The sequence below is a fragment of the Panthera onca genome, chromosome X (genome assembly GCF_046562875.1).
Source record: "Panthera onca isolate mPanOnc1 chromosome X, mPanOnc1 haplotype 2, whole genome shotgun sequence".
NCBI lineage: Eukaryota > Metazoa > Chordata > Mammalia > Carnivora > Felidae > Panthera > Panthera onca.
In genome coordinates, this window is record NC_138357.1 from 117,422,808 (window position 1) to 117,442,730 (window position 19,923).

Below are 19,923 nucleotides of genomic sequence, written 5' to 3' on the forward strand. Positions count from 1 at the left end.
AGTGCCCCAAAACTAAATTTTGTAGTGTTTCACTCCTAGACTACCAAGAATTTTCACTTAAAGGAAGATTCTAACATGAAAGACAAAGAAGAAAAATGGAAAAAAGGAACCCAGAGAAAACAGAAACAATGCAGAGAGCAGAGGAAAACTAAGCCTCACTATAAATTATATCCTGAAATGATAAAAGAGATTGCATCATCCAAGGAGCAAGAGCAGCATGCTATAGAAAAAAGGAAGCAATAAAGAGTTCTCTAAAATTAAAACATAACAGAAAATAAATCAATAGAGAAGTTATAAAATAAAGCTGAAGAAATTTTATAGAGAATTGAATAGATAGAAAAAGAAAAGAAATGGAAAAGACAAGAAAAAAATAAGAAAATCAGAGGATCAATCTATAAGGTCCAAGACTGTATCATAAGAGTTCTGGAAAGAAAGACATAAAAATGGTGAGGAGAAAACAATAAAAAACAAATAATTAAAAGTTCCAGAACAGAATAAGGAGCCAACCTCCTGCCCAGCACTTTACTCTTGCTAAGGTATTACTATAAAATTTCAGAATACTGGGTATACGGGGAAGATTCTAAAATCTTCCAGAGAGGGGAGTCTGGGTGGTCAGTTGGTTAAGCATCCATCCAACTCTTGATTTCAGCTCAGGTCATGATCTCATGGTTCCTGGGATAGACCCTTGTGTCAGGCTCTGTGCTGCTGGCATGGAGCCTGCTTAGGATTCTCTCTCTCCCACTCTCTGCCACCCCCCCCAAAATAAATAAACACTTAAAAAATAAAATAAAATAAAATCTTCCAGAGAAAAAATATAGCTCACAAAGAAAAGCTAAAGAAGCAAGCTGGCTAGAAGACAGTGGAACAACGCTATCACAATTCTAAAAAAATAATTTTGACATAGAATTCTACACATAGCCATCTCATCAATCTGTTTTGATGGTGGTTTAAAAATATTTTCAGGCATGTAATGTCTCAAAAACATATAGGGCCTCAAAAGCCTCAGGAAACTACTGGGATGTTGTGATATTGTGATTTATATTTATTTCTTATTAGAAATATAGATTTGGTCTTTGTCTCAGTTTACCTTTGGAATTTCCTGTGATGAGAAGGATAAAGGTGTCATTTGTTATGTTAATGAAGTGATTTTTAGAAACCACTGGTTTGCCTGTGGAGCCAATCATGTGATTAAAAAGGTGAAACTTTCAGTCCCACCCACCCCCAATCTCTGGGGAGGGAAGTGGGGCTGGAGATTGGAGTTCAGTCACCAATGGCCAATGATCTCATCAATCATACTTATGTAATAAAGCCTCCACAGAACCCCAAAAGGACAGTTTTGAGAGTTTCCAGCTGGTGAACACATGGAGATGTGGGAAGAGTGACGGGCTCAGAGAGTATGGAAGCTCTGGGCCCCTCTCCCCATACCTTGTCCTATGCATCTCTTCAATCTGGCTATTCCTGAGTTACATTATTTTATAACAAACCAGCAATCTAGGAAGTAAAATGTTTCTCTGAGTTCGGTGAGCCACTCTAGCAAATTAGTCAAATCCAAGGAGGGGGCAGGTATAACCTCCAATCTATAGTCAGTAGTAGTCAGGTTAGAAGTACAGGTGACAACCTGGACTTTCGATTGGTATCCAGTCTGACTCTGACGTACTGGGTCGGGGCAGCCTTGTAGGACTGAGCCCTTAATCTATGGAATCCAATGCTATCTCCAGGTAGATAATGTCAGAATTGAGTTGAATTGTAGGACAACCAGTTGGTTTTGGAGAGTTGCTTGGTGGGGTAGAACCTCTATCCCCCCCTGTTGGAATTGACATCAGTATCAGTAGACGTGTCCACCAAACTGAGGGAGTCAACTAAGACAGAAGATAAAGAAAGGATCAAGAAAAGGAATCAAACAGAGGAGAGAGAAGATAATTGTCTTCCACCAGGATGAAGGTGAAGAAAATCCCGGGACCACACAGCTAAGAAGTGGACCCAGAGAACCACTGATTCAGACTGAAGAAAGAGGATGAGGGCTCCAATTATGGTAACGCCAAACACAAAATGAAGCTGTAGATTACCACACACGTGTGATGCACTCAAAGGGAATTGATGCTTCTGGCCGAGTGTTTGAGGATGAGTTAGGGAAAGATATGCAGAAAACCAGTCCAAGAATTATGCAATCATCAGCTCCCAAGAACACAAAGCTTTTCCAAGAAAAGAAATGTAATGATTATATACTACATAATTCATTTATACATTATAGTTACAAAGTCATATAAGAAACAGTGACTTCTGATCTTTTTTCAAATTTGGTATAACAGAACTGGAAGGTAGGATGGAGTAAATAGGTGAGTTTTGGAGCTCAGTGTGAGATTGGAAGGGAAGGGGAGGGGAAGAGTTAAATCCTCAGCCTCTGTACTAATAAATTCACAAATAGCACCAAATTAGAAAAAAATTAGAACTCTCAGTGTTGATTTAAAATAAAGAGATAAATCCCAGAAAAAAAATAGCTAATAGAATCAATAGTGATTGACTCTTAGAAGTGGGTGACAGACATGGAGAAAGGTGGGGAAAGAGATTATTCATTTTCATTGACAACCTCGTAGAATAGAACCTTATGAATTTGTAGAATTGTGTGATTAAAAATTAATTTTTTAAAAAAAATATTGCTGTATATCTTCCATTTCCCCCTCAGATCTACCCTTTGCCCTGCTCCTCCCCATTGAGTGTCCTGGGAAGTTGACTCACATGGACCCCACCAACAGTCTTAGCTGAATTAGCTAAACAGTAGAGACTGGAGTGAGAGAGAAGAATTAGACCAGGGCATTAATGTCACAGCTCCCTCTGTATGCTGGCACCACAGGCCGTCTACATCCCTCCAGCGAAGGTCACAACTCCAGTTGGGTGGTCTACAAGGCTCTCTCTCCACTTGCACTCCAGACCTAATAATGGTAACAGCTCCACTAATCTATATTCAAGTACCACACTTTCCCTTGGGATTTCTCTTTATCTAAACCTTTAAGAACAGTTTCTTTTTTTTTTTTTTTTTAAGTTTATTTCTTGAGAGAGTGAGTGCTTGTGTGAGTGCGGGGAAGGGCAGAGAGAGAGGAAGAGAGACAGAATCCCAAGCAGGCTCTGCAGTTTCAGTGTGGAGCCCGACGTGGGGCTCGAACTCACGAACCTTAAGATCATGACCAGAGCCAAAATCAAGAGTTGGATGCTTAACTGACTGAGCTACCGAGGCGCCCCTAAAAACAACTTCTTCATTAAAATTCTCTTCAAACTACGGAATTTAAATGTGTCATGTTCCTGCCAGGACCATGACTAATCCAGAGCTTAAGGTACATATGCCTCTAGATTGACTAGAAAGTAATGATAATTATATTTTCTTAACTAATAACACAAGCACATCTCTCTTCATCACAAATCTCTGGAATCATGAGTTTTTCTCAAGACTTACTGACTTGGAGTAGTTATGAGTTTGCAGCAGATCTGAGATTTCCCATATCCCCCTGCCTCCCATATATGCATAGCCTCCTCCATTATCAACATCCCCACCAGAGTGGTACATTCATTACAACTGATATACTTACACTGACATGTGATAATCACCCCCAAATCCACAGTTGACATTGTGATTCACTCTTGATGTTCATTCTAAATTCATCATTATAGCATCATGCAGAGTATTTTCACTGCCCTAAAAATCCTCCGTGCTTTGCTTATTCATCCCTGCCCCCTGCACACATGACCCCTGGCAACCACTGATCTTTTTATTGTCTCCATAGTTTTGCCTTTTCCAGAATGTCACATTAGTTGAAATTATACAGTATATAGTTTGTGTTGTTTTGAGATCCTTTTTTCTAGTTACATACTTCTAGAAAAAATTGGAAAATAAGGAAATTAATCACTAGTCCTTAATTCCACAAGCCTGAGTCAACAGACACTGAACATTTTGGTGTGAAAAACTATAGCAGAATCATAATTAGGCACCACTTCAAGTACATATTCTTTAGGCAACGTTCAATGTTTATATAGAGGAGATGTATTATACAGGAATGGCAGAATATAGAAACGCTCAGTAGCCCCAGCCTCTCTTCATGCTCCCAATAATATGACTCCAACCCAAAATTCTACACTTCACTCAGCTCTACTTTGAGTTCACCATCTTTACCTCCAAATGGCTTTGCAAAGTATTCCTTCCAACCACGCACAGTGCTGTGTGAGAGAAGTTTCTCCATCTTGGCAACATTTCCAATGATGTTTAGCGCTCTTTTACCAACCCTGCTTCTTAGCCATTTGTACCCTAGGAAGATGGCCATGCCTGTTTTCCCACTTTGGCACCAAACTAAGCATGGTAAGAGGAGATCACTTCAACATTGGCAGCAGCAGTAAAGCTGAACTAAAACATGATTTGCAATTTTCCAGTTATCCTATAAAAATGTCAGCTTATCTTGTTTTACAGTCACCTCCACCAAAGTTTCTTCGTGAAGTGTTCACAAAGAGATATTAATTTTGATCCATAGCTGGTGTAAGGGGGAAAAAATCAAGTAAGTGTTATAAATAAATACTTTAACTTGGATAAATGGAATGGCCTATAGATGAATGAACTTCACCGACAGAACATACCGTTAGGGAAAAGGAAAAACTTGTGTCATCAGTGAGTCAAACTCTCACTGCTGTTTAACTTTATACTGTTATTGCTAAAAGCACAGGAGCAATGGTGACATCTTGTGTCAGGTTAAAAAGTAACAAGATCTTAATTCTTTGTGGCACCTACTGGGAATACTTCAGATGAGCAGTAGCTAACATTCATCTTTCTTTACCTGCTCCTTTTAGCTGCTGATCAAATAATACAACAGGGGAATTCCTTTCGCGGGTGCAGAGATTATATATTTTTGGGAATGATGGGGAAACTCTGGTTGGCACTTGGCTCATCTAACGGCCACCTCAAGAATAGGGCAACCAGGAGTCCCAGTCCAGTTCTTCAACTCAACCTTTCCTCCTCACCAGCAGGTCAGACACCTGCGGTCTGGGCCCACCCACCATCAGCCTCAAGCAGCCTGGTGGGAGCTGTGCAGCTCTGTAGTAATTGCACCGGTGATCCAACTGCTTCAGGCATTGTCCTGATCTTATTTCTACAGCAGGCCTTTCAATGTCACAGGCCATGACTAAAACCTCTGGAAACATTCTGGAACCACTGTGGAACCACTGCTGATAGCAGACACTTGGGGAGCCGAATCTTTTGTTTCATATACTCTTCACGAGAACAGTGGTTCTTAACCCTGGGCGCACAAAACCAACCTGGGGAGCTTATAAAAATATCAATACCTGGGCCCATCCCAGAGAAACAGAATCAGAATTTCTGGGAGTTCAGGCACACATTTTTTGTCAAGTCTCCCCAGGTGATACTTGCATGTGACTTTCACTCAGGTCTCTTGTCCTGGGAACTCAGCCACCATGCTGTGAGAAAGCCGAAGTCACATGTAAAGGCCATGTGCATCCTTGTGTTTAAAGATGTAGGCCAATCTCAGTGCATATATCTGATTACATTTTCTTTAAAAACAACAACAAAAAGCTTCTTAGAATTATTGAGTAAGAGTATCCTTGTAAAATAAAGATATTAATTAAAAATTATTTCATTTTTAGATTTTAATAATTAAAAGAATTTAATTACTTATTTTAAAAAACATGTTGCCATATAACTTCCCAGAAAGGTAAGTCTTTCCTCAAAATAGCTCTCTCTGTTCTTGCCTTCCTCAATCCTTCTCCTCCCATTCTCCATGAAACTCACTTCAGTTATGTCTTTCATGTTATCACTCCACTGAAGCCACTCTCCACAGCTCCCTAATGATCTTCATATTGCTGAATCCCCGGTTGAGTCTTCTCTTACACTGACCTAGCAGCAGCAGTTTGCACAGTCCATAATCCCTCCTCCTTGATACACACTTCTTCCTTGGTTTCCGGGGTCCCACCCTCTCTTGCTTTCCTCATCTCACTGACTGCACCTTCTCAATCTCCTTTGCTGGCCTCCTCTTCTTTTCATGTAATGTTCCAGGGCTTAATACTGGCTCTCTTCTTCTCCGCCATTCTCTGTATGATCTCAACCCATCTCGAGGCTTTAAATGGTACAGAATGCCTTTAATTCCCCCTAGTTATATCTCCAGCCCATACTTCTTTCCAATTCAGGCACATACATCCAACTGCACAGTCAACAATCCCATGTGACAGTCACCTCAAACTCAACATTTCCAAACTGTTTCCCCCCAAACCTTCTTCTCTACCAGCAACTTTTCCTCAAGTAGTGGCAACATCTGCCTTCTATTTGCTCAGGCAAAAACTCTTGACACATTCCCAACTCTTTTCATTTTCTGCCACCCCATATCTGATTCATCAAGAAATTATGATGGTTTTACTTTCAAAATACATCCACGATCTGATCTCCTCTTACCACCTCACTGGTACCACCCTGGTCCAAGCACCTGGCCTCTTGCCTGGGTAACTGTAACTCTGCCTGAATTGTAGGTCTCTCTGTCTGAATCTGTCCTTGCCACACATGTATTCTAGCAGCCAGGGAGGTGGCACCTTCTATAACATGTGAGATCATACTGCTGTCTCTGCTGAAACTTCTCCAATGGCTCCCCTTTTCTTCCCACATTCAGTGTCCCTTTCCCTGCTCCACATGTTTGGTTTTCTATTGCTAGTATAGGAGAAGAAAATTTTACTTCTACTCTTCTAAGTCCTTTGGCTGGCCTAATCATTAAATTGACATAAGACAGATTAACAGGAGAAAAACAAATTTAATTTTGTCCATACGGGTGCCCCAAAGACATGAGACTCAAAGGCAGTCAGCCAATTAAGACTTATATGCCATCTTGAGCTAAGAAATGAGATAGGGGCTGGGCCTTCAAAGGGGAGGAGGACATTAGATGTTTGCCTTGACGCACAGATAGGTCTTTCTGATGAAAGTTATCTCCGGTAATAGCTCTCCTTCTGGACCAGGCTCCCTGTCTAAATTCTTTTAGGCAGTTAAGGGAGATGTAAAAGTTTTTCTTGAGTCTGCTGGGTCTTGATTGCCTTCAGCTCAAAATAATCCACATGTCAAAGTGGCACATTTTAGGATGGCAGGCATGTTCTGCTCCCTCTCGCTCGTCTCACTTTCTAGCATATTATACGGTTTGCTTACTTATTGCATCTTTCATTTATTGTCTGTCTCTCCCCAGCAGCATATAAGCTCTATGACGGCAGGGATCTCTGTCCATTTTCTTCACTCATGTACCCCAAGACCCTAGAAGAATGCTTGGAACAATGAAGGCCTTCCCTGAATATTTGTTAAATGGACTAATGAACGAATAGAAGTTATTACTCTACTGTGAGACCTCTGTTATGGCAGGATACCATAACTTCATTTATCTACCCCCTAGAAAAAGGGCATGTAGACAAGGTTTGTCTGCCTGACCTCCATTTCCCCATGCAAGGTGTATTCAGGTTGCTCTGGTAAGCTCCACTCCAGGCTTCTTTCCCTCACAGAGGTCCAGACTCCCAGATTAGGCCTTTTTCCTCTCCCGCCCCCATTCTGTCTCTTTCCTTCCAGCTATGAATATCAGCAAATTGTCAGCAGGAAAGCCTCCAGTTAAACTAATTCCAATTAGACTAATTCATAAAGGTGTTTGTGATGTCTTTGTTCCCTTCCCCAAGTCTCTTCCCTAAACCCTGAGGCTGAGGATGAGCCATAGGATTAGCTAAACTCAGTTTATCCATTAGTTCTTCAGCATGACAGTATGTTACTCCCAGGAATATTTGTATTTCAGAGATAATTGCTCCAAAGGGACGTTGCTTACATTTTGACAAACTTTCATGATATCCCAAACCTCCATTATTCAAGATTCTGAACAGGAAAAAAATATTATTGTAGCAATAGGAAAAGACAAAAAAGAAGTAGCCCTTTCACTTATTCATTCATCAAATATTTTTTGATCAACTATTATGGGTAGTCACTGTGCAAGGCACTGAGGATAGAGTAAAGATCACGAAAGACTAAGTCACACTCCCAATGCAGCTCCCACCCAATATCTGGATTTAAATGTTCTATGCAATGGCTTTAACATTAATTAACTAATTAACACTAATTCACATTTATTAATTTAAAATTTTCTCCAAGCGTAAAAGCATGATCTTAATTATTAGACACTCTGATCAGTTTTTCTTTGCCAGTCAGAATACAAAGGACTTTTAAGCTGTGAATGAAAGGACTGTTAAAATAACCCACAAGATAGGCTGGGGAAGAAAAAGCTGATATCCAAAGCAAAGCCAAAACATTACATTACCATTGAAAGGAAGCAGAATATGCCACCCCAAAATGTGCCACTTTGACATGTGTATTATTTTGAGCTAAAGACAATCAAGACCCAGCAGACTCAAGAAAAACTTTTACCTCTCCCTTAACTGCTTAAAAGAATTTAGACAGCAAGCTTGCCCCAGAAGAAGAGCTATTACCAGAGATAACTTTCATCTGAAAGATCTATCTGTGCAGCAGGGCAAACATTAATAACCAAACTTCTGCTGTTATATCCTGTGAATTGCCCTCTTCCCCTTTGAAAGCCCAGGCGCCCATCCCATTCCTTGGCTCAAGATGGCATATAAGTCTTAATTGCCTGGCTGCCTTTGAGTCTCATGTCTTTGGGGCACCCACACAAAGTAAATTTGTTTTTCTCCTGTTAATCTGTCTTATGTCAATTTAATGATTAGACCAGCCAAAGAACCTAGAAAAGAAGAAGGGAACATTTTTCTACCCCTACACCATCAGGTCAGCAAAGGCCCTCGTTATTCCTCTTTTCTAAGCTAGAAAGATCTGCAGAAGGGTCAGAAATTGCACAAGCCAAAACTGATCTCTTTCTGTATTCTACCTGTGTCTTTTTTTAGGGTGAGATCATGAGTCCCGTTGGACAGGCTGTGAATCCTCCTCTGTTCCATATTTTATAATGTGATGACTGGGCCTTTCACAGGTCACATAATCAGTGAGCCATCTTGTGAGGAAGGCATTGCAATCTGTATCTTGCAGATGAGGAAAATGAAATTGAGAGAATAAAGTAATTTGCACAAGACTACCCCCTGCTCTAACTGCCCATGCCAGTATTTTAAAAGCCAAGTCTTGCTGCCTCTTTTGCCAGTATTGTTTTCACTGCAACACACTGCCTCCTGGATCATAGTTTTGTGAGATAAAAATTAATAACTTCCTAATTCTGGTGTGAGAATGGAAGGGGCTCCTCTTTGTTTAGAGAAGAAGAACCAAGAGGGGACGTAACTGGTTTTTGAATTTAATAATAGTGGAGTGACAACAGAGCCTGGGTAAATCATTCATTTTCTTTTCCTGCATCTAGGTTTCTTTAGGTGATAAGTGGGAATAATGAAATAGAAAAAGCTCAAAGGGATACCAGGCAAACAAATCTAGTGTTTATGACAATTTGACAAAGGAACACTAAAAATTCTTATTAGTATATTTCTTATCTTTGTTAACAAGACTATTGTAAGAACACCTGGAAACAATAAACAACCAAAATTGTTCACAGACAGGACAATGGATAAGTGAATTGTGGTAATGTTCACCAAATGGAATATAAGAACAGCAGTAAAAAGGAATGAACTTCAGCTATAAACAATAAGTGAATTGATGAATGTTAGAAACTTGAGTGAAAAAACACTATACACATTATGATGTCATTTTTTTATAAAGCTCCAAACAAAGCAAAAATAAACTGTTTAGGAATGCATCTATATATGGCAAAAAGTGTTTTGTTTTTAATAAAAGGGAATGCAAAATTCAGAAGAGCAGTTATTTTGGTGGAAAAAGTAAAAATCATGGAGGAGAGGCCACATATTAATGTTTCAACCCCTGTGTATTTATATTTTAATATTTTCCACAACATACATACATACATATATGTATATGTATATATACATTACATATTACATTTACTATTTTCTTAAGTAGGTTTCACACCCAGCACGGAGCCCAACGTGGGGCTTGAACTCAAGACCCTGGGCTAAGACATCAACACCTGGGCTGAGATTAAGAGTTTGATGCTCAACCAACTCAGCCACCCAGGTGCCCCCATTCATTATTTTGTATACATAAAACATTACATAATAAAAATTTAAGAAAAAAAATATTTTTCTGTCATAATATTGTGATGTAAATTCCTAAAAGATCTTAAGACCAATGTATTCTCCTTGAAAAGTTGAGAATTTGTATGAATTGAGAAGGAGGGACCAAGTGAAGTGTCAATTCTGGTGCAAAGGACTCACAATGCATTTCTCCAGGTAGCTTTTAGAGCAGCCCTTATCAACTGATACAGCAGTTTCCTGAAACCCAGGATCATACTTCCAACCCAACTCCAAATACCTCAGAATTATTGAACTGGCTCATGCTAGCCAGCCAGCTCCCTTCCACCAGGGATAGGACCATTTGACAAATTATATAACCAATTTGAGGATTTATCTTTTTTTTTTTTTAAGTAAGCTCTATGCCCAATGTGGGGCTTGAAGTCACAACCCCAAGATCGAGAGTTGCATGTTCTACTGATTGAGCCAGCAGGGTGCCCCATTCGAGTAATCATCTTTTGATTCAACACAACAAATCTTCAGTCTGGAACACTGGACAAGCATTTTTCAAAGCCCGGGAAAATAATGATCATTATCAGCAACTTCCCATCATTCTTTGTGTCTTGACGCTACAAGGAGAAAGTTCATGAAAGAACTCAGAAATACTGGAAAAGCCTTTGGGGGCCTAGATTTACAACTGGGAGTTTTCCTTTGGAGTAAGTCTCACAGTCAGAGAAAGTGGAGAGAAGAGAGGGGAAAGTGGGGAGGGAGAAGAGAGAGAAAGAAGAGGAAATGGGGAGGAAAAAGAAGGGAGAGGAGAAGTGATGAGGGAGGAAGGGAAGAGGAAAAGGGGTAAGCTGAGAGAGGGAGAGGAAAGTAAAGAAGGGAAGGAGAAAAACATGGGGGGGGCAGGAGGGAAGAAATGGGGATAAGGGAAGAGATGTTGGGAGGAGGGCAGAGAGATGGGAAAGAAGAAGGGAGCCAAGGGAGGGAAGAGAAAGTTACACAGTCTGAGGCACCACTCTTCCACATGCTGTGCTAGATTCTTTATTATATACAGGTCATCTCATTTATTTCTCCCAACAACATTGAGAGGAAAGCCAGGAAACTTGAGACTCAGTAAAGATAGAAGACTTAAAGTGACAAAGCCAGTAAGTGACTGCATTTAACTCTAGATCTTTCTGACTCGGAAACTAAACTCCTTCTAAGTGCCCACCTCTGGCAATTGAATTCCAAAACAAGGTAATGCACCAAGGAGCAGGGCCCTGGTGCACAGCAATAAGATGGGAACCCCAAATACGTGGACATCTGAAAGTTTCATCTTACTAAAAAGAAGAGTATTTGATCATTCTTGGCTAGTCTTACAAGAAATCTTGAACAGGAGGCAGACAAAAGAAATGGGACACTTAATTCTGAACAGTCAAGAACAACTGATTAAACAGAAGTGTGAAAAACTTTTGAAGAAAGAGATAGCATTATCTAAAAATTCAAAAGGCAAGGAAGGTAAAATTGGATGTGGACTTTTAAGAAAACACATTTCTACTGATTCACAGAAAAGAGAAAACCACAGAAGAGATAGTATCAGGGGACTAATTCAAGCTAGAAGCTCTAAAAATAAAGCTCTGCCTATTTAATGAGAATACTAGGGGCGCCTGGGTGGCTCAGTCAGTTGAGCGTCCTACTTCGACTCAGGTCATGATCTCACGCTCCTTGAGTTAGAGCCCCGCATCGGGCTCTGTGCTGACAGCTCATAGCCTGGAGTCTGCTTTGGATTCTGTGTCTCCCTCTCTGCCCCTCCCCAACTCATGCTCTGTCTCTCTCTCTCTCGCTCTCTCTGTCAAAAATAAATAAACTTTAAAAAAAAGAATACTATAATACCACTTAAGACTAAAGTAGAGAAAGAACTAAAGAAAAAAAGTTTGCTATGAGCTCAGGTGTTTATAAGGATAAGAACTGGCCACACAACCACTCCTAATTCACTGTGTCCCCAGGGAAGGCTTCTGGCACCAAAAACAAGGAAAGGGGGGTTAATATCTAAAATACATAAAGAACTTATACAAGTCAACACCAAAAAAAAAAAAAACCATATAAACTGATTTAAAAATGGACAGAGGACCTGAATAGACATTTTTCCAAAGAAAACATCCAGATGGCCAACAAACACGTGAAAAGATACTGAACATCACTTATATCAGGGAAATTCAAATCAAAACCACAATGAGATATCACCTGACACCTGTCAGAATGGCTAGAATAAAAAAGATAAAAAATAACAAGTGTTGCTGAGGATAGGGAGAAAAAAGAGCCCTGTGCAGTGTTGCAGGGAATATGAATTGGTACAGCCACTGTGAAAACAGTATGAATGTTCCTCCCAAAATTAAAAATAGAAGTACCATATTGTTCAGTAATTCCAGGACTGCATATTTACCCAAAGAAAACAAAAACATGAATTTGAAAAGATATATATGCATCCCTATGTTCATTGGAGCATTATTTACAATAGCCAAGACATGGAAGCAATCCAAGTATCCATCAATAGATGAATGGATAGAGAATATGTATACATACACACACATACACACACACACACACACACACACACACAATGGAATATTACTCAGCCATAAATGAATGAGATCTTGCTATTTGCAACAACATAAATGAATGTAGAGGGCATTATGCTAAGTGAAATAAATCAGACAGAGAAAGACAAATACCATATGATTTCACTTATATGTGTAACCTAAAACACAAAACAGACTCCTAAATACAGAGAACAAATTGATGGTTGCCAAAGGGGAGGTGGGTTGGGGGATGGGTGAAGTGGACAAAGGGGATTAAGAAGTACAAATTTCTGGCTATGAAATAAGTAAGTCATAGGGATGAGAAGTACAGCATAGGGAATATAGTCAATAATATTGTAACAATGTTATATGGTGGCAGATGGTGACTTTGCTTACTGTGCTGAGCATTGAGTAATTTATAGAACTGTTGAACCAACAAGTTGTACACCTAAAGCTAATATAACATCGTATGTTATACTCCAATAAATAAATAAATTAAATATATTAATTCCAGGACTAAAAAGAAAAAAACAAGATGAAGGTGACACAGACCCTGGGCTCAAAGCTCTGGGTGCTCCTGGTTCTCTCTTGTGCCCCCACCAGAGTCCCATAGTCACCGATTGAGAGATCTCCATGGGGGTATGGAGGGGTCCAGGAGAAAGAAATGGGAAATAGCCGCTCACTAGTCACTGGTGTCCAGGTCTTAAATCAAAGGAGAAAAGGGAATTCTTGACCTTTCTGCACCATCCATCCCAGGTTCCCAATGCAGGCAAGTGGTTAGGGATGCACAATATGCCAGGAGGAGGATGCCTTAACCTCCAGGGTCCTGCCAGGAAACAAATGGCACACTCCCATGGGGGTAACGGAGAAGGGTGTAATGAAGAACTGTCTATAAGAGCAAGGGCAAGGTTAAGGGAAACCATCATGGAATGGTGTGGTACCCTGGGGTGAGCAAGTCCCTGAGAACTGAGTCCTGGGAGAGGACTGCCAAGGCACCACAGCCATCATCAATACAAGAATGCAGCTAGTGACAATCCACAAGGAGACAGCGTGGAAGTCAGAATATACCACCCACCTTTCTCTACCCTCCCCCGATGTCCTGCTTGTGCTTCCCGTTGCCAGAGAGTAAATGAGCCCACTGACGCAGACCACAGAGCAAGGCAAAGAGGGATGGGGAGTAAACTCAGAGGGGCAAACAGACAGTAGCCAACACAATCATGGAAAAATTAAGGGTATATGCAAAGATTTAGCTCTAAGGATACTCATCACACATTTCTTGTAAAAGCAAAAATATGGAAATGACCTAAATGTTAGAGAAAAAAATAATGTTATACCCATTTGAGGGCAGAGACGATCTTACCTATTTTTGTATATAAACTGCAGCGATTGGAATAATGCCTCGCATAGAAAATACTCCTTTAACATAAAAAATGCTAGTGTGGGGGCTTAGTTACAGACACAGAAAGATGTTCATTGATTCAGTTCAAAAAACAGGTTACGAAATAAAGTGGTAATGGTCCCATTTTGTTTGATAGCTAGCTACCTAAATACATGCAGGAGGCAGGTTTGGAAAAACGTATGTGGAGATGCTTGGAATGATTAATGACGCTGTGAGGGAAGCTGTGTTGTGTTTTTGTTTTGTTTGTTTTGTCTTTGTGCTTCATTTTCTGATTTTCTGCAATGAATACAAATTGCTTTTGTAATAAGAAAATACATCTTTTTTTCAGTTTCATTTATAAAACAGTGTTCACGTTCCTGGTGTTTTCCTTTCCCTTCCCTGTCTCATCTCTTGCTCCATAACCTTGAGAGTGGCAGCAGATGGCTGGGCAGGCGTGTGGATCGAGGGGAGGGGAGGGAATCCCGCCATATGGGAGTCATGACTCACAGCTTGTGGAGCACCGAGGACCAAAATACAGAAGAGTGGCAGAGGCCTAGAAAAACCTCCTGTTCCCAAGGCTTTAAATCCTAGGAAGCTGAGAATTATAGTACATGCTGACGATGACTAAAAGTATTTTTAAGCTGCGCTGGAAGCAAGATGAACAAGCAGGGAAGAGTGCTAGCGAAAGATGTCACATTACCAGATAGCGTGGAGGAGAAGCAGTTGATTTCAGCTTTGCTTTAATGTCAACCATAAATGAGGCTTTCGTCTCCCTTTCCCTTTCTTGGCCATCATCATCATCATCATCCCCACCATTATCATGGTCACCTTTTCCACAGTCACTACCATTATCGACATCTCCATTCCAGATAGTAGACTTTGCAAGAGCAATACATATGCCTTATCCTTTTATATACTAGAACATTTAACACATGATCCTACATAGGGTAAGCCTGAACCAAAATCACAAGGATAAAGGCATTCTTGTCAAATGAGCAGATAACATGACGCTGGGAGGAAGAGTTAATACACAGCAAGAAAAGTGTATAAATTTTTTGAGCCAGCATCCCAAAGGGTGGGAAGTTTTCATCATGCAGCCTCACCCCAGTATATTTATACGCATTCATTTCTAAATCTTATACATATTCTACTACTACAGTACAATGCCATATACATTACAAGGTACATATAAAATAAAAACTTTAATGAAAAAGGCAATTCTGTTTTCTACATCCCAGTGGATTATTTTGGGGTTTATATACCTTGCATGGGAAACCACCATCCTAAACGACAGAATCAGGACCCAAAGTTTCTGAAACAAATCCAGAAAGGAGGCTGTGACCAACAACACGAGATTAAATACAGATGAAGGTCAAACGCTGCATCTGAATTTCCAAACTGAGTCCAAGTTGACGAGTTTATTATGCAGGTACACTCTTGTAATACCAAAACATCACCACCAGATGACTTCTAGCTCTAGTAATTGAATACGGGTGGACTGAGTAATAAGCAGCATTTAAAGAAAAGCCAACCTTGACAATTATTCAAATGTACCAGATGGTGCCCTGTTCTTGCTACTATCACTATTCAACATTGCCGTATTAAATTAGTGTGTTTTCTTTCTAGGGATTTCTTGAAACAAAATAAGGTTTCAGAGGGCAAGAACAATATACGCCTGCTTCCATCATTTTCGAAAACTGCTTTACTACCAAGGCAACCAGAAATTCTCACTTCCCCAAGAGAGCCCTGCCTTTCCTCCCTTTGGGACCAGCAGCCTAGGCCCGGGTTATTAGTTCTGTTGGTTATTAACTGCAGCAGGAGGAAGGAGGCGTCATCCTTCCTAGTTCACCAGTGTGGTTTCCTTGTCCAATTCCACCCAAATCTGGATGTTCATATCATAATTTCAGAATCAAATTAGGAAACTTCTGCAGAAACTGCCACCCCCAAAGGGTGGGGTTGGGGAAAACAGTGTGTTCTGGGTAGAATAACCTTTGGGCCACAACAGCTTTACGGAAGGTGAAGGGGAGCAGAATATGCAACCCCAAAACATGCCACTTTGGTATGTGGATTGTTTTGAGTTGAAGGCGGTCAAGACTCAGTAGAATCAAGAAAAGCTTTTACCTTTCCCTCAATTACCTAAAAGAACTTAGATAGGGGCCCGGCCCAGAAAGAGAGCTATTATCAGAGATACCTTCTCATCTGAGTGGGCCACCTCGCTTGGCAGGGCAACCCTCTCATTACCAAACATCTGCACTTCTTTTGTCCTGTCAATCACCCTTCTTCCCTTAGAAGCCCCAGGCCCTACCCGTTAGCTCAACTTGTCCTTGAGTCTCACATCTTCGAGCTGCCACACATATATAATTAAATTAGTTGTGCTCCTGTTAATCTGTCTCATGTCAATTTCATTATTAGACCAGTCAAAGAATCTAGAAGGGAAGAAGGGGAAAGTTTTTGTCCCCTACAAAGGTTAAGGTATGACGGAGTAAAGAGAACAAACGCTTTGGAGTCAGATCTGGGATGAAATCCTGCCTCTGTTCTGTACTGTGTGACACCGGGCAGGGCCCTGAACTTCTCCTTTACAAAGGGCAGGTAGTAAAATGTCATACAATTTGTTAGGCTTATTGTGGGCACTAGAAATAATATTTATAGAACACCAGGCACAGGATCCATTTGCTCAGTCATGCCTGTGGATGTGAATACCTGAGGCACTTGTTAAAAATACAGATATTGGGCGGTGGGGGGAGGGGTGCCTGGGTGGTTCAGTCAGTTAAGTGTCCAACTTCATCTCAGATCACGATCTCACAGTTCATGGGTTGGAGCCTGTGTCGGGTTCTGTCCACTGACAGTGCGGAGCCTGGAGCCTGCTTCGGATTCTGTGTCTCCCTCTCTCTCCGCTCCTCCCCCTCTCGTGCGCTCTCTCAAAAAAAATAAACATTTAAAAATTTTTTTTAAAATACAGATATTGGGGCATCCGGGTGGGTCAGTCGGTTAAGCCACCGACTCTTCATCTTGGCTCAGGTAGTGATCTCACGGTTCATGAGATCCAGTCCCAAGCTGGGGTCTGTGCTGACAGTGCAGAGCTTGCTTGGGATTCTCTCCCTCTCTCTCTCTCTCTGCCTCTCCCCTGCTCATGAGCGCGCATGCTCTCTCTCTAAAATAAATAAATAAACTTTAAAAAAAAATACACACATTGCTCCCCCAGAGACTCAGATGTCATAAGCCCAAGGTGAATAAACCATAAACCAGGGTGAACATTCCATAATTCCCTGCCTCTGGGGAATCTATTTTTTTAAGAAGCCCCCCTCCTCCCTGAGGTGACTCTTATTGTCAAACGAGTTTAGGCATTCCTGCACGACATAGATTTACCACTATTGTGATCACTGTCGTTGATATCTGGCTCCTTCCCGTCGCCCACCCGTGCAGCCCTACTCCAGGGTGCCAGTTATGGAGACTGCCTACTTTCTTCCACCGAAGGCGCTGCATTTTCTACTCCACTTCCTTCCTCCCACCTTCACTCCTCAGTCAACCTGCTCTCTGCCATCTGTCGAGTTGGAAAGGCCCTAGTGGATGAATTCACAGGAAGGCTTTGAACTGAAAATGACTTACTGAGTTACGCAGGCCAGGCATATTTCATAATAAGTGGCACAAACTAGAAAAATTCATCCTAAATAATAGCAGCCCTGGCCCAGTGGGAGAAGTTTTGAGAAGAGGGATCTCTCAATTCCTGCCTTTGCCTATGCGCTGATTCATTTGCATGTGTGTAGGAATCACTCAGAAGATCTTGTTAAAATGCAAATTATGCTATTATATACACTAAGATGGGGCCCGAGATTCTGTCCTTCTGCCCAGCTCTGTGGTAATCCCATGCTGGTGGTCCAAGGACATTTTGAGTGTCAATCGTTGGGTAATGGTGAAGAAAAGAGAGCTACATCCCTCAACGTTTGGAAACTTACCAACAGCTAGAGACTGATGTGATCAGGAATGTCTAGAGTCTCATAGTAAAGCAGGAAGAGATAGGCTTGTTGCCACCACACCCACACAGAACCCACAAACACCAAATCAAAACTTTTCAACAACCTCAACAACTTCACTTGATCTTCACCAAAAGGCTGAGAAGCAATCCCTCAACAACGTAATTTTTTTCCACAAGGAAACATTTCTGCAGGGAAATAACAACTAAGAGCTCCCAAATTAATTGTAAAAAGCATTTGATGCCGTTATTTTAAAAAAGTTTTTTTAATGTTTATTTATTTTTGAGGAAGAGAGAGAGACAGAGAAAGAGAGACAGAGTGTGAGCAATGAAGGGGCAGAGAGAGGGGGCGACACAGAAACTGAAGCAAGCTCCAGGCTCTGAGCTGTCAGCACAGAGCCCGATGTGGGGCTCAAACCCATGAACTATGAGATCATGACCTGAGTCAGGTTGGATGCTTAACTGACTGAGCCACCCAGGCGCCCCGTCCATTTCTTAATTGCCATCTCAAGACTGCCATCCTGCTGGGGGTGGAGGGTGTTCCCTGGGGCTCTCCTCAGTCTTTGCTTCCCTCTGATCATAAACTAATTGGAGGCTCGGGTTGGTGGGTTCGAGCCACGGGTCAGGCTCTGTGCTAACGGCTCAGAGCCTCAAGCCTGCTTCAGATTCTGTGTCTCCCTCTCTCTCTGCCGCTCCCCCGCTCAAGCTCTCTCTCTCTCTCTCTCTCTCTCTCTCTGTCTCTCTCTCTCAAAAATAAGTAAACATTAGAAAAATAAGTAAATAAATAAAATTACATCACAACAGTTATAAAAAGTAAGTCGAGAACACCGAGATGGTTGTCGACAGAGCCAGCACTCCTGGAACAATGAAATTTCCATTAGCCTGTGTGGCACGGTCAGCGCCACACACGTAAATGGTTTGGAAAACATTCAACTGGCTACTGCTGTTAATATTCTGTAGGGAGTTAAAGCACAATGTGAAACAATCAAATACTGAATGTGTAAGCTGGGAACAATGGAGCAGAGTCCTGGCGTTCTACAATTTGGGCAGTAATCTTGTTTGTAACCCTGGAAGGCGTCTACAAAGCAGACGCTGGCTGGTGTAAAAGGTTACACGGAGCAAGCTCTGTAACTGCAGCTGTTTTGAGGAAGACAAGTCCCCCCTTGGGTGTGTGGGTGTGAAGCTTCTAGGGACACTGACATCCGGGGTCACAGACATATCACTTGATCCTTCGGCTCCACACATCACCTAGGAAAACCGGCTTTGGCACTTGTACAGATTCAAAGCCTCTTCCTGGGGCAGCTGGAGCTTCCTGGAACAACATGGCGGTGTTTGTTTACAACCCATTTAAAATTGCCTCTGCTGTCGAGAGGACTCCGGCTAGGCCCCTGTTCTGGAGTCCACGCTGCCTCTTATGCAGAAAGCCTTCCTCCTGTCCCTGGAAACCTGGCTTTTTAGCCTCCAGCTGCTGAGCTACCAGGCTGAGAAAAACAGCATCAAGCAATGTCAGCCAGAAATTTTCACTGTGTCTGCAGTTCTTTCTGCTTGTGCCTGTGGGAAGATAATATTATACTCAACCTTATACAAGGCTAGTCGTCTTCGTACGCTCCAACTCATTAGATTTTAACCCATGCTGCCTTTTTGAAGCAGAAAACACAAAGGAGGAGTAGCCTGTTCACTGTCTAGTTTGGGACTCAACGGGACAATTGTCTCGTTTACCTCTAGTATTAAACACATCATTCAGATTTTTCTTTTGTGTTTTAATTTCTGATTGACCTAAAACACACATAGAGTAAAGTGCACAAATTATATACTAACAGCTCACCAGATACAAACTGATCACATCCTTTGAATCAGCACCCAAATGGGAAATGGAGCGCTGCAGGATCCCAGAAGCCCCTTTTGTGCCCCCTTTCAGTCAC

At 41.4% G+C, this 19,923-nt stretch overlaps 1 long non-coding RNA gene across 1 annotated transcript in view; it reads right to left on the reverse strand.

Annotated features, from left to right (window-relative positions):
- Positions 1 to 19,923, reverse strand: part of LOC145713681 (uncharacterized) — a 68,896-nt gene that overhangs the window by 6,715 nt on the left and 42,258 nt on the right. The gene's annotated exons all lie outside the window — the stretch shown is intronic.